The following is a 15,343-nucleotide window of genomic DNA, read 5'->3' on the forward strand; positions in this document are numbered from 1 at the left end:
TCATGGTGCTTCCTGTTAACTTAGCTGGTCAGCAAGTTCTCTTAAGGACCTATGCGAGGTCCTGAAATTGGGGCTGATGATTTTCATGGATGGTGTATTTGCTTCTGAGTGTGTGTGTGTGTGTGTGTGTGTGTGTGTGTGTACGTGCGTATGCATGTGAGCATGTACTGAATATTGGCAATAAGCACTGGGTATTTGAACATAGACATCCCCTGACCTATTCCTGACTCCCAATGGGGGAGATTAGGTCCCTTTCTCTGGGGTACTGGTAATGCAACCTGTGCTGCCCTGACCATAGCACTTACGTTTATTGGGATTGTGAATTTAGCATCGGACTTCCATGTTAGCTTTAGGAAGACAGGGACTATAGTTGTCTTGTTCAGTTTTAAACACATAAAAGATGTTCCATAAATTGTATTTCATAAATAAATAAATAACTGTTATATCAGGGATGGCTATTTGGGTCTCATTTCTGGGGAGGATGTTGTTTGTGTGGGTTCCTTACTGAAGGTGTAGAGATTACCAAAAAAGATGGAGTTATGGGAGACAAATTTTGCCTAGGTGGCTCAACTCCAGGGTGGGCAGGATGGTGAGTGTATGGTTGGTTGGACAAACACCCCCTTACCTGTGCCTTCTTGAACCCCAAGAAACCTGATAGAAGAGAGCCTGGTTCAAGAAGTAGCCCTATAATAATTGTGATTTTTTATAATTATGGGGACCATTGATATCTGTGGGGCTATTTTCAGACTATAATGTCTGAGCAATCTACCCACAGCTTGTTACATGGAAGATGAGATAGCTCATTATCCTGAAAATTCTTCAATAGCTGCTCATAATAGGGTCAGTTAAGTACAGAGTGTCTGCTATCATTCAGGGTCTTCTTATTCTCATTGAAGTTAAATCCAACATTATTTCCACACAGCATTTTTCTTCATCACCCAGACTTGGGGTTTGGAGAATACACAGGGCAGTAAAGTGGATGTCACTTCAACTTGAGACGAGCAGCTCCTGCCCCAGTTGCCTTGATGCTTCTGTAATTTCTGATGGACTCGGTTCATTAGGAGACCATTTGATGGATTCTTTTGGGCTCAGTGTTTATGTAGAATGACTCTCTGCTCTACAGAGGGCACCAAAAGAGAAGAACAGGGCAATAGGGAGGGCAAGTGGTATTACTTTCTATTTCTGTGGAAGCATCTCAAAGAGGAGAGAAATTTGAGAACGTTCCTGTCCTTGGACTAATAATTTTTCTCTCCCCAGACCTGGGGTCTTTTAGGACTCATCCTTTCTTGGATGCCTGGTTTCCTCACTGTATCAAGACTATGTCCCATCAAATCCCCCTTCCAGGTTCTTGCTCATGCTGTTATCCATAAGACAAGTGCTCCTTGCACCTTCCCATGAACCTGCATCTGAGAATCTCTGGTCACTCTCCAACACCTGCTCAAGTCTCCATTGGTCCATGAAGCCTCTGTCAGAGGTACAGCAAGGGTGCACCACACCAAGTAGCGAAATGTGCTCGCAGAAATTACACACTATGGTGACTGTATGACGATAAACCTCAGTACCTCAATGGCAAGCGGCATTGCTTCCCATGTTCCATCAGAGCACCTGAGAGTGGGGAGACAGCAGTGCTTATAGCAGGTATCAGAAAACTTTTTACTTTATTATAGTAACTTCTGACAATTACTAAGCACTTACTGTATACTGAGCAAGGCTTTAAGTACTTTTTTCAAATTTTATTTTATTTATTTCTCAGATCACCCTTTGAGATAGGTGCTATTTTATCTATCCTGTGAAGGGGACAAATCTGAGGCATGGTGAGAATAGGTATTTGTTCAAGGGCTTTTATCTAGTAAGTAGGGAACCTGGTTTGAACCCAAGCAGCCTGACCTGATGATACCGTGTCAGACTCTGTGGTTCAGTCGAAAGAGAGCTGGGCTCTGGCTGGGGTAGCTCAGTGGTGAGAGTGTCAGCCCATGTACCGAAGAGTTTTGGGTTCAATTCCCTGTCAAGGGCATGTACTTGAGTTGCAGGTTCGATCCCCAGCCCTGGTTGGGGCACATGCGGGAGGCAAGTAATCGATGTGTCTCTCTCACATCGATGTCTCTCTCTCTCTCTCTCTCTCTCTCTCTCTCTCTCTCTCTCTCTCTCTCTCTCTTTCTGTCTCCCTCCCTCTCTTCTTCCCTCCCAATCCTACCCTCTCTCCTTCTCTTCCACTCTCTCTAAAAATCAATGGAAAAATATCCTCATGTGAGGATTAAGAAAAAAAGAGAGGGAGCTGGGCCAGGAATCAGAAGACAAAAGCTGGGGTTTTGGTTTTGCCTCACTTTAACTGTAGGGCTTTGGGCAAGTGACTATTTCTTTTTGAGCCTCAGTGTCCTTACTTATAAAACAAGGCTCTGTCTTGCCACGAGCATTTTATATTCATGTGGATCAGACGCTATATCTTATGCTTCCACAATATCCCGTGGAACACTCACTGATCTGGCCACTGATTACCTTTTAACAGGTGCCTCCCATTTCCTTGGTTACATCCTAGGTCCCCATCAATACCTATAACTGTTCCCCCTCTAAACTCTTGATTTCAAGCCTCACCATTCTGAACACTTTATAATGAGTTTTTAGCACCCCTCCGCCCTTCAATACTCTTCAGTCCCCAAAGAACCTTCAATCCATGGATTCTACCGCTTGTTCAGTCTATTGCCCTCCTTAGATTCATGGTTATTGATACAAACACGTATCTTGTGTGTGTGTTGAGCCTTCTTACCTACTTCTTCTCCACCAACTTCTCCTGTCAAAACCCCAACTCTCTGCCTACCCCGGACCCACACCAAGTAAGTAGCTAAATGTGCTTGCAGAAATTACACACTATGCTGACTTTACGACAGTAAACCTCAGTACCTCAATCTTACCACATTCCCTTTGAATTTACCTGTCTTCTTTCTCTTCAAACTACTATTTCCAACCCCTCTCCCTTCAAAACGCCAACACTCGTCCTTTCTGTGTGCTGAGAATCTCACTTCTTATTTCCAGAGACGATTAGAAGCAGCTGTGTGAGGATCCCTTCCCGATGCGCTCCATGAGATGGATTGGCCTCCTTGCATGGGAACCCTGGTGCTCCGCCTTCCTCCCAGGTGGACTCTGCCCCCTCCCTGCTGTGCTGCAGGCAGCCTGGCCCTGTGCCATTTCTCTGGCATGCCAGGGCCTTTCTGCCTCAGGGCCCTCTCACCTGCTCTTTGCTCATCTCTGGTGCTCTTCCTCTAGATCTTTCCTGGCTCTTCCTTTCTCATCACACGTCATGTTCTAAACAAGTTTTTCCTGACAACTTTCTACCTTCTTAGCCTGATTTAGTTTCTTTGTATACAAATCATTATCTGAAATGTACTCTTTAGTTATTTGTTTACTGTCTGCCACAGGAGAATGTGGGCACCATAACAATGAGGGAACTTGTGTGTCTTGTCTGTGCTCTAGCACCTGAAAAGCCCCTCAAATATAGTAGGTACTCGATTGCTGCCTACTGAATGAATGAATTAGCAAAATTAGGACCAGCTAAATGATTGTAGATCCCTTTTATTAGTGTCATCTAATAAAGTGGAATAATTGGCTGCCCATTGACTAAAGCCTGTTCTGTGTTCTGTTCTTCCTAAATGAAGGTCATCCAGGTAACCCAGTGCTTGTTTATGATTGGGCCACAGGTTTAGTGTGTGTTTCATGATCATGAGCTCCATGTGAAGGCTCACTGCATCTTCGTGGCTGGATTTCCACATCGTTTGGCTGGAGAGTTCTAGCCATGGACCTGGAATAGCAGAAGATAAAGTGAGAATGCTGTGGACATTTGAGTGCCAAGAGATCACAAGGGAATTTAGTCAAGGCTCCTCCTGTCCAGGTTAGGATGATCTCACAGACCAGGTAGGGTGGATTCTCAGCCAGGCAGCAGATTCTGGGGGAAGTGTGTGCTGTACTGGGCTGACCATCCTCAGAGCTAGTCCCATAGGGCCATATGCCCAGCGACCCTTTTATTTACCTACACCTTGACCTGATCAGCCATTGGTCCCGAAGAATTTTCAGTTTCAGTCTAAGTAGGAGGGAAGCATCTGTGTTCCCAATCTGGTAAGGAGAGCCTATGAAGGAGTGTGAATCCCACATAGTTAATAATAATAATGATAATAATAATAAATGCCTTTTCCTACAATGTGTTTATGTGCCATAGTAGCAAGGGTTTTTATACATTATCTCATTTAACTCACCCTCTGGGGAAGATAAGTTAGCAGACACTATTGGTACCCCAAACATCTCCCTGACCCCAACTCTGACATCACCTAGAGGTAGAGTAGACATTCCTAGGCCCACTGACAGTTTCCCAACTCAAGCTCCCATATTTCTCAGCTTCCCTGATGGGTTTTTCTCCTGTGTGATAGCTTGTTCTGCCCACATGTAAGGTAGCTCAGAATTAGAAGGGTTTAATATTCCCAGGAGCAGTCTTCAACTAATAAGGGGCCAGAGTTACTGGATACATACCCCAGCTCTTCATCTTTTAGTGGGACAGTTCTGATATATATTATACATGGGTCCTAAGAAGGTTCCCCACCACAATAACTAGTTCATTTCCTGGCTGTTTCCCATCCTTGTCACATTTCCTTCCCTCCCTTACTTGTATTTCCTGGGGTCACCTCCCAAATAAAGTACCTGAGCCCAAATCCTTCTCTTGGAGTCTGCTTTTGGAAGAACCCAAATGAAGACAATTGATTCCCATTTTGGAGATGGAGACACTGCAGAGAGGAGGAGTGGAGGAATCTCCATGCCTCCAGTTTAGGTTTCTCTTTAGCCACATTGGAGCTATGGTCACCAGGTCCTTGGGCCCAGGCCCAACTGTTTCTGAGATATGAAAGCCTTGGACGATGTGTGCTACCTGGCAAGGAGCAGGCCGCCCTCTGGGGCTGGAGGTGGGGCTCGCATTGAGACATGCAGCCAAGACAACTAGGCCTACCTGGTTGAAAACATGATGACACACATTCTGGAAACACCAGCCTCAGAGCCTGGGGAGACATGACCGGACAGGCTGTGTTTGTCCTGCCATGTTCCATATTGGCATGACTCAGGTACAGGTGTGACTTTCTTCTTTCCCAGGGTCTCTTCTTCATCCCAGAGATCTGGGCTGTGTGTGGGTTGCAGCATGTCCTGGGCTGGGGAGAACCCTTTAGCCCAAAATATTGCCGGCAGGGTTGTTTGAAGCCAAGCCAGGTATTTGGAATCGGGGAAGATGGGATGATTTTTGAGGAGGAGGTGTTGGGGGAAGGAACAGGATTATGGTCTCTGGATCCCAGTGAATTCTCTGGGCTTAGCACCTTCCTTAAAGATATTCTGGTGTCCCAAGCCTTCGTGATGCAGCAGTCTCTATGCGGAGAAGTAAGGCTTGCTTGGCCAAGAGGAATGGACAGGCGGCAGGAGTGTTAGACTCTCCCATGAAACGGGAGTAATGACCTCAGCCCACGGGCTGTTATGAGAATGAACCTGGATTGCATCAGATGAGAGGACCTGGCCCTGTGCGGTGCTCGCCTCACAGCAGAGCGCGGCATGGCCTCCTGCCTGCTGGCCTTCCTATGTGCCTTTTGACAGGATAGCAAGTAGTTGAAAGGGAAGGTCTCTCTCCCTTTATCCCTGTGACATGCAATATGTAGGCAGGGGAAACTTTTCATGAGAAATGTTCACTGCAGGAAAGGTCTTGATTATTTTGTGGGAAGCTTCCCCCACCTCCCTGTGAACTGAGGAAGGTCAGTAGCGAACTGTTCCTGAGAGGGACTCTGGTTCCCAGCCTTCTAAGCTGGGAGAGCAGTGATGGGGGGAGCCTGTTCAAGTGTGCATGCTCTGTCCGTGGAGATGCTGATTTACTAGGTGTCCACATTTTAATAAGCAATCTGGTTCTCCTAAGAGATTACTTTGATATCAGTGATGCTGGCAACATTGCCCCCCCCCCCCCGCCCCGCCCCCAGGTGCCCATGTTAGCAGAGCCCCTTCCCTGCTGTTTGAAGTGTCGCTGATAGGCAGGAAGCTTCCTCTACCTCAGGCCTTCAGTGGCAGAGAGCTTTTCCAGGCAAGCCCTTAGCAGTCATGAAATGGCTCCTGGCCACAGACTCCCATTGTCTCAGGAGCTGCATCCCCTCCTCAAGTGGAGACAGTCCCAGGACAGAGTCTTGGCATCTCTTCAGAGGGAATCCACCACTTTTAAACCAGTTTTTCCTTCAATCAGATACAGGGCAGAAAACTTTCTTCCAACCTTGAGATCATGCCTCTTCCTTCTCCTCCTCCCCCCCTCCGCTCCCCCCCTCCTCCTTTCCGTCCTCCCCCTCCTTCTCTTTCTTTCTTCCTCACCCAAGGATATTTTTCCATTGATTTTTAGAGAGAGTGGAAGAGAGAGAGGTAAAGACAGAGAGAAACATCTATGCGACAGAGAAACATTGATGCGAGAGAGAAACACATCCATTGATTGCCTCCTGCATGTGCCCCGACCAGGGCCTGCGCCAGGGAGGAGCTTGCAACCTAGGTATGTGCCCTTGACTGGAATCCAACCTGGGACCCTTCAGTTCACAGGCCGACGCTTTATCCACTGAGCCAAACCGGCTAGGGCCATGCCTACTTCTTGACAACCCAATTCAAGTGTCTCTCCCCCCCCCCCCATGTCTCAAATTGCGTATTTGTCCCTGAGCTGGTGAAGAATGTGGGGCAGCCCATCTGTAATTCAGTTGACTTTCATGGGTAGTGATGGGAATGGTCTCCAGGACTTGTAGGGAAAAGGGTTGGTCCCCCCTTCCCATCTCAGGCAAAGGGGGTCATCGGTGCTTCTTAAGTCTACAAGTCCAAGAGTCCCAGAATATCTCAAATCCCGGGGTGGTTAGGCTCCTGACCAGCAGGACCATGCAGAGATGCAGTGGCTGACCCGTAGCCCAGCAATCTGCTTGCTGATTTGGGAGGAGGGCCTTTGCATTAAGGCTTCAGTCCTGCCTCTGCTGTCTCCGGTACCCCAGAGGGTTTCCTCCCCGCCTTGCTTCTTTTTTGGTTCTCTCCTTTCTCTTAGCATTTTTCATCCTTCTACAATGGAAACATCTGCCTTAAATCTGCAAGGCTAGTCCAAATGTTTACTAGGCTTATTTAATAGGAAGAATAATGATAAGTGCTTCTGTTTGTTTTACTAAGTGATCCCCAGGCAGCAAAAAAAGAGAAAATCCTCTGCCTGGTGGGAATCCACCATCACCCTAAATTTGTATTCATAAAGAGGAGGAAAAGACCAATATTGTGAGTATAGTAATCGTTCATCAGTATTGATAAGATCCCTTTCACCATCCCATCAGCAATGGTCTTGCTATAGACCAAAGCTTGAGGAAAGAGAGCATCTTTGGGGGTTAGGTAGGGTGAGGGATGGTTGAACTGTCACATTCTAAGTCCAAATCAAGCCATATCATTTAAAAAATAACAGTAAGCTATGACATACAATAAACTACATATTTAAAGTGTAAATGTGATACATTTTGGTAAGTGCACACATCTGTGAAACCGTCACCACAGTGAAGAGAGTGAACATGTCCACTCCTCAGAAGTTTTCTGTGTTCCTTTGTAATCCTTGGTTTCTGTCCCTTTGTCCCCTCTGCCATCCTCAAGCAACCACTGATCTGCTTGCTCTCTGTCACTATAGATGAGTTTCCACTTTCTAGAGTTTATATAAGTGGAATCATGCATCATGGGCTCTTTTTGTCTGACTATTTCTATTCAGCATGGTTATTTTGAGATTCATCCATGTTGTTGTGTGTTCAATAGTTCTCACTTTTTATAGCTGAGAAGTAATCGTATGCATATACAATTGTTTATTCGGTCACCTCGTGATGGATATTTGGGATATTTCCAGTTTTGGCCATGAAACAAAGCTGCTCTAACATTTGTGTACAAGTCTTTGTATGGGTAATATATATTTTCTTTTCTATTAGGTAAATGCATAGGAGTGGAATGTGGAGCCATATGGTTTTTAAGAAGCTGCAGGGGTGATTGGAAAGAATCCTGGTCTGGCAGTCAGGAAATCTGGGTTTAATCTTCATTTTTCTAGTTACTAGCTGTGTGATCTTAGGCAAGGCGCATAACAACTCTGAGCCTCCAGTTGCCTGTCTGTCAAATAAGATAAAAACTAATCTCCGTCTCTCACACACACAGAGATGAGAGGAAGAGGACCGAGGGACATAACCCGGGACATTGCCAAGTTTAAAGGCCCCAAAGAGCACTATGAAGCCATTATCAAGAATAAGCTCCCAGAAGAGAGAAGTCTATGCTGTAAAGTCTTGTTTTGCCAAGAGAGGGAAGTGTCCAGAGGCTTTGGAGGTAAAGAATTGCATTTGCTGTTGTTTTGTTGCTCTCAGCTGCAATTCCTCTCTTTTTCTGTCTTCCACGTCCTCTCCATCTCCTGTTATGGTTCCCCCACAAAGACAGACCCATTGAGCAAGGGTGAACTATTAGAAGCATTGGGTATAAAAAGTCACAATTGGGATTAGCTTTCCTCCTCTGCCTGTGGTTCATAAATCCAAATGGTAAAAGCAGAACAGAAGGTTAATGTAGAACTTAGACCTCAATAGCAACTCTGCAGTCTTTAAGAATTTTACTAAGGAAAAGTTGTCAAAGGGTGCTTGTATATATGGGTCTGCTTTCTCAGGGCACTTTCTCGTTTAAAAAGTGTTATGCACAGTGGCTAGTGTCTTTGCGGGTGTGACTGGCTTGTGTCCACAACGAGGTTTCACTGTGTACTGACTGATATGTCTTGGGAAAACTATAAGCTTCCGTCCCTTCACCTGACAACTAGGAATGTTAATGTGTACTTACCTTGATTGTTCTGAGAATTAACTGAAGTAAGGCACACACTTCTGCTTTGAAAGTATACAGTTCTGTCAGACCTTTGGAGCTCTCTTCCCCTCCAGATTGTATGTCCAGGAATGGATGATCCTTCAGTGATCTTATACATTATATGGGTGGGGATGGCCAAACTCATCCCTCATTGGTATTGGTCACTACTTTGAGTTAAGTCATTGTGCCATCAGAAGGTAACTTTAAAAGGGCAAGTAAATTTACTTCATAGTAATCACTGATGAATTAGTGTATAAATTACACCATTTTCCTAGCAAAGGTCTCCAGAATATGGGTACCAAGAGTGCATAGGGAAGAGTGGTTGGGAATGCATATCCCTGTACCATACAGGAAAAAAGTAAGGGCATATAAATGATTACTCCCCATCCCCCCAAAAAATAAATAAACCACACACCCAAAACAACAAATTTCATCCTCTCATTTACTTCTAGGGCCATTCATGGCCAGGGGGCCAGTTTACTCCATCATTTCAGTAGTCCCAATGAAGACTTGTTCTTCATCTCCTTTAAACATTAAACTATTCTTTTCTTTCTTCTGAAAACCACCCATATGTCTTACTCTACCATTGGAGGCAGTCTCTTACTAGATCAAACAACATTATATCTAATAAGGAGAGTTTCTTTTGCACAAGCCTTTTTCTGTGAATCATTAAAGAAAACAGATGGTCTATTTACATAATAAAGATGAGAAAATGGAGGAGTAAAGAATCCAAGGATCTTTTTCAAGATCTCAAATTTAGTAACAAACCCAAGTAGTCAAAAGTTCAGTGGCCAAGTTGTTGAAGCTGCTGCTGAGATGAGACTCCAATTCTCAAAGGCCTTGCTTTGATAGGGGCGGATTCTAGCTAGAGGGGGCTGATTCCTACCAGAAGCAAAATTGGAGAGAGGTTCCCCTATCTTTTCCTCTGAGGTGTTAGGAGTGCAGAGCTCTATCAGATGCTGTGTTATATTTATTCTAGATGTGTCAGGGACATCCAAATCACTTGGATAAACAGAAGAGAAAATTATTTTGTCAAGATCATGACTTCTCTACAAAAGACACCAAGTAGCCAAAGCAGTCTTGAGAAAGAAGAACAAAGCTAGAAGCTTCATGCAACCTGATTTCAAGCTATATTACAAAGCTGTAGTAATAAAACAGTATGGGATTGGCATAAAAATAGACATATAGATCAATGGAACCGAATATAGAGCCCAGAAATAAAATAAAGTAACATATATATAGTCGATTAATTTATGCACAGAGGAACCAAGAATGTACCATGGGAACAGCCTTTTCAATCAATGACCTTGGGAAAAATGGATGGCCAAGGGAAAAGAATAAAACTGGACTACTATCTTACTCATACACAAAAATTAACTCAAAGTATATTCAAGACTTGTACATAACACCTAAAAACATAAAAGTCCTAGAAGAAAAACACAAGCAGTTAGCTTCTTGACATTGATCTTGGTGATGGTTTTTTGGATTTGATACCAAAACAAAGGCAACATTAGCAAAATAAGCAAGTGGGACTACATCAAACTAAAAAGTTTTTGCACAGCAAAAGAAACCATCAACAAAATGAAAAAGCAGCCTACATAATGGGAGAAAATATTTACAAATCAAATATTTGATAAGAGGTTAATATCCAAAATATATAAAGAGCTCATGAAACTCAATACCAAAAAGCAAACAAACAAACAAAACCCCTAACAATCTAATTAAAAAATGGCATAGACATTTTTCCAAAGACATACAGATGTACAGATGGCCAATAGGTATATGAAAAGGTATTCAATATCACTAATTATCAGAGAAATGCAATTTAAAACCACAATGAGAAATTAGCTCACACCAGTGAAAGTAGCTGTTATAAAAAAAGACAAAAAAATAGCAAGTATTGGTAAGAATGTGGAGAAAAGGGAACTCTGATGCACCATTGATAGGAATGTAAATTGATACAGCCACTATGGGAAATAGCATGGAGTTTCCGCCAAACATTAAAAGTAAAGCTGTCACATGATCCAACAATTTCAATTCTGGGTATTTATCTAAAGAAAGACATAGAAATTACCCAACTGTCCATCAATGAATGAGTGAATGAAGAAAGTTTGACAAATATAAATCTACCGTAGATAGATAGATCTCCATACAATGGAATATTATTCAGCCATAAAAAAGAGAATCATGATGGCTCTTGAGGACATTATGCTAAGTGATATAAGTAAGACAGAGAAAGACAGATACCATATAATTTTACTTAAATGTGGAATCTAAACAAACAAATAAAACTAAACTCAGATACAGAGAATGGTGGTTGCCAGAAGCATGGGGTGGGGGTTGGAGAAATGAGTGAAGGTGGTAAAAAAGTATAAACTTTCAATTAAAAAAATAAATAACCCTTGTGTTGCATCACACAGAGGCAGCCGGAGGAGTCTAGAAGATGCTGACCATCCAAGGTGAATACCTAAGCAGCCTCCCTCTCTCCTATTCATATGTGTGATGTTTCAGTCACCAGCTGATTGGCTGAATTTTTCCCATACTTTTATGGCCTCCAACTTTAATGTTTCTTCTTGAACTTAAAACAAAAAGCCTGTGTGGCCATATGTAATGTGCATAGTTATACCTCACCCTTGAAGGTTACTTACCTAGCACCCTGAATGGATTGGGGACATGGCCATTCCCTTCATATTTGTGGGTTCTAACGCAAGAGTGCAAATGGAGACCTGTATAACATATGTCTAAGTATTTTATAGTTGTAAATCAAGCTATCAGACTAGTACATAAAATATGTCTACCCTATATCGTGACAATTATACCTTCCTAATGGCAAAATTGACAAATGTGTTTAAAGCTATTCTTATTATGTGACTGAAGGTTGGCAGAAAATCAAAGATGACAGAATTTAATTGTTACCTTGCATATCTGAGTCATTTTTATGGTTGATGATGTTTGGCTAAGTAATAAAATAAAGATATATGTTTTATTTTCTTTAATTTTAACAAAAATAACTTATGAGGTAATATCAGGATTTTCACACATTTGGTTTTCTATTGACAGTAGTGATATAAGAAATAAAAACTATAATCATAATAAAAGTGTAAAATATTTTTCTAAAAATGTACAGCACATTGAACATAAAACAAAATGTGAAACTATTCTTATGTATGCTTCCGAAAGTTACTTTTTTTCTAAAATATTTAAAAGTATGTATTACAATAAAATTCAAAATATAAACTAATTAATGGCATCAAATTTTAAAGTTGAAGTTGTGTAAATCACACTGACATTTTAATTTAATGTTTGAAATGTAATTAAATGTTATTTTTAAGAAAATGGAATTATTTTTAATTTTAGCATTTAATGTCTATCCACTTGCTAAGTTAAAGATTCAGTGCATGAATGTTACACCTAGATTTATATAAATTCATAAATTTAAGGGTAATATGAATGGTTGAATATTGCAAAATGTTCCCTAGTCACCCCAGTGCCACTGCTGTGAATACCATGTTTATTCATGAGTCCCTCTGAAGTCATGAATTGGGACACAAAGAAAAGCATGAAAAGAATGCTCAGCACTGCTGGGAAACCAAAGTTATGCAAGAATCTATTGAATGCAAGCTATCTATGAGGAGGAAAGATTTGACAAGATAACTCATATGTCTATTCTTTTAGCCAAGCAATTCTAATGCTCAATTTTTTTTCACATTCTCAAGTAGTGTCAATATCAATGTCAGCAGCGGCACTGCCCACAAATGTTCATGGCATTCAAACACAGCTGCTTTTTGTTTTGAGCGTGTAGGGAGAAATGTGGAGACTTTCCTGGGGCCTCAGCAGCGTTGATTATGAGAGTGGATGTTTAGGGCTCCTGGTAGTGTTATGTCAACAATGGATGCTGGGTGATGAACAATAGAGGGGCCATTATGTTCTTTAACAAATGTATTTTTATTCTGTTTGTTTGTGATATGCATGCTTCTCTCAAGTATGAGGCCAAGGGGGAGGATTCCTCTTGTCTAGATGTCGGGTGGCTGTAGATGACTGGTTAGTCGGGGTTCTCCAGAGACACAGAACCAACAGGAGATGTACTAGTATATAGAGGCGGGGGGAGGGGGGGGACAAAAGTAGGTTTACAGTGGTGAGTACATGAAACAAAGTTTATTCTTGCATTATTATTCATTTATTAATTATTGCATTATTTGTTGTATCATTATTGTTATTTCATATCTTTACTTATTTATCTTTTAGGTAATGATAGCTGGTAATTTAACCAAAGACCAATGAAAGTGGATACTTTAAACCTACTCTTGCCCACCCCTGTATACCAAATATAAGTGAAGAAATTTATTTTTAAATAAATATAGTATAAATAAAAAATTTAAAATTAACATATAACAAAAATAAATAAATTAACACAATATATTAAGTGCAATAAAATAAAACTATATCTATAAATATTTATGAATACTCATTAATATCAAGAATATATATAGTATATAATAACTCAATTATATTAAAATCAAATGTATAATGAACTATATAAATAAATGTATTAAATATAGGGTGTTTCAAAAAGGTATACACACACTTCAAATAATTATAAAAGCAGTGTTTATTAAAATACATCTTATTTTCAAAATTGAGCTATCAGCTGTTAAAGTGTGTATATATTTTTGGGGGGCACCCTGTATATAAAATACATATCCTTTATATAGTATAAAATATTGGCTCATGTGATTATGGAGGCTGAGAAGTACCAAGATCAATAGTTGGAAAGCTGAAAACCCAGGAGAGCTAATGGTGAAACCAGACAACCAATGGGTCTGGGCTGCCTGTCACTATTTGAGCCAATTAAGCAGAAACAGAGTTGAATCATATATGAGTGTTTATTCCAGTAATGCCAGCAGTATAGGAGAGCAGCAGGTCATCCACGAAAATCTGCTCTACCCCTCCCTATAAGCAGTTGCTTATATTGGGTAGAAGGACAAAGATTATATGGGAGAGTAGGAATTGCAGGCATGAATAAGTAGGCAAGGTATATTGGTTACAGGTTATAGGCAATGTGGGCTATAATGACCAACGATTACAGGAGAGGGTCACAAAGGGCAGGCACCTCCAGGACCAGGTTATAGGCAGTGGAGGCTGGGTATTGCAAAGGGTGGGTGCCTCTGGGACTAGATTGTTTCAGCAACAAGAATGTTAATCTTTCTATGATAATAGGCAGTTCTCAGAAAAGGTGAATGGACTGTGTTCCAAGGTTAACTCCCATGTCCTGTGGTGTACAACTCTCAGCCAGGTTGGAATGTGCTTTCTCTAATCAGAATAGAACAATCATGGTTAACAGAGCATGGTTAATATTTCTTTTAATTATAGCTAATCCCCACTATTCTATTTCTGCCCCCAACAATGGTGTAGTTCTGCTGTGAGTCAGAAGGACTGAGAACCACGAAACTCAGTGGTATAAGTTTCAGTTTGAATGCCAATAGTCCCAAGAGGCGATTTTTCAGTTGGAGTCTGAAGGAGAAGACCAATGTCTTAGCTTAAGCAGCCAGGCATGAGGAGTTCTCTCTTACTAAACTTTCTGTTCTATTTAGGTCACTTGGTTTGAAGAGGTACACCCACATTAGGGAGGGCAGTCTATTTTATTCAGCCTACCTATTTAGATGCTCATCTCATCCAGAAACACTCTCATAGATACACCTGGAATTATGTTTGATCAAATGTCTGCCCACCATGTGCCAGGCACTAACATGGGTGTTTTACATACATTTTCTCCTTTAATTCTCATAATAGTTGTGTGAGGTGAGCTTTTTACAAATGAGGAAACTGAGTCTCCCAGCAGTTAAATATACATGGTGGGGCAAAAGTAGGTTTTATAGGGAAAATCTATATATATAAAAGCCTAAGCGACCGTTATGACCGGATGACAGCTATGATGCGCACTGACCACTAGGGAGCAGATGTGCAATTCAGGAACTGCCCCCTGGTGGTCAGTGCACTCCCACAGCCAACCTCCCCCAGCCGGCCAAGCTCCTGCAGTCTCTCCCCCTGGCCGGCCTGCCCTGATCAGCCCCTTGGCCCTGATCACCAGCTAGGCTGAGAGACCCCAGCTATGCACGAATTTGTTCACCAGGCCTCTAGTAATCCTATCTAATAAAAGAGAAACATGGTAATTGGCGTACGACCGCTACCCTTCCCATTGGCTAATCAGGGCAATATGCAAATTAACTGCCAGCCAAGATGGCGGCCGGCAGCCAGGCAGCTTGAAACTAACATGAGGCTTGCTTGCTTCAGTGACGGAGGACTCCAACGTTCCCCGCCTGCCGCTGCAGGCCTCTGAGCTGCAAGCAACTATGTAACAAACATAGAAGCTAAACAAAACCCCAGAAACCTGCCCGGCTTCAGCCAGCAGGATCGCAACATTGTAAGCAAAGGCCAGAAACCTACTTTAAGCAGCGGAGGCCTAAGAGCT

At 42.1% G+C, this 15,343-nt stretch overlaps 1 long non-coding RNA gene across 2 annotated transcripts; it reads left to right on the forward strand.

The window, feature by feature from the left end:
- Positions 1-4,973: 4,973 nt before the first annotated feature.
- On the forward strand, positions 4,974-12,043 carry LOC118669437. 2 transcript variants are annotated; one of them, XR_004971976.1, is made up of 3 exons: positions 4,974-5,096; positions 8,194-8,358; positions 11,295-12,043. It is a non-coding gene; the product is annotated as an uncharacterized LOC118669437 (long non-coding RNA). The 2 variants fall into 2 exon arrangements; XR_004971975.1 differs by lacking the exon at positions 4,974-5,096 and adding an exon at positions 5,133-5,238.
- The last annotated feature ends 3,300 nt before the right edge of the window (positions 12,044-15,343 follow it).

This window comes from Myotis myotis, unplaced genomic scaffold, assembly GCF_014108235.1.
Source record: "Myotis myotis isolate mMyoMyo1 unplaced genomic scaffold, mMyoMyo1.p scaffold_m19_p_14, whole genome shotgun sequence".
In the NCBI taxonomy this organism is placed as follows: Eukaryota; Metazoa; Chordata; class Mammalia; order Chiroptera; family Vespertilionidae; genus Myotis; species Myotis myotis.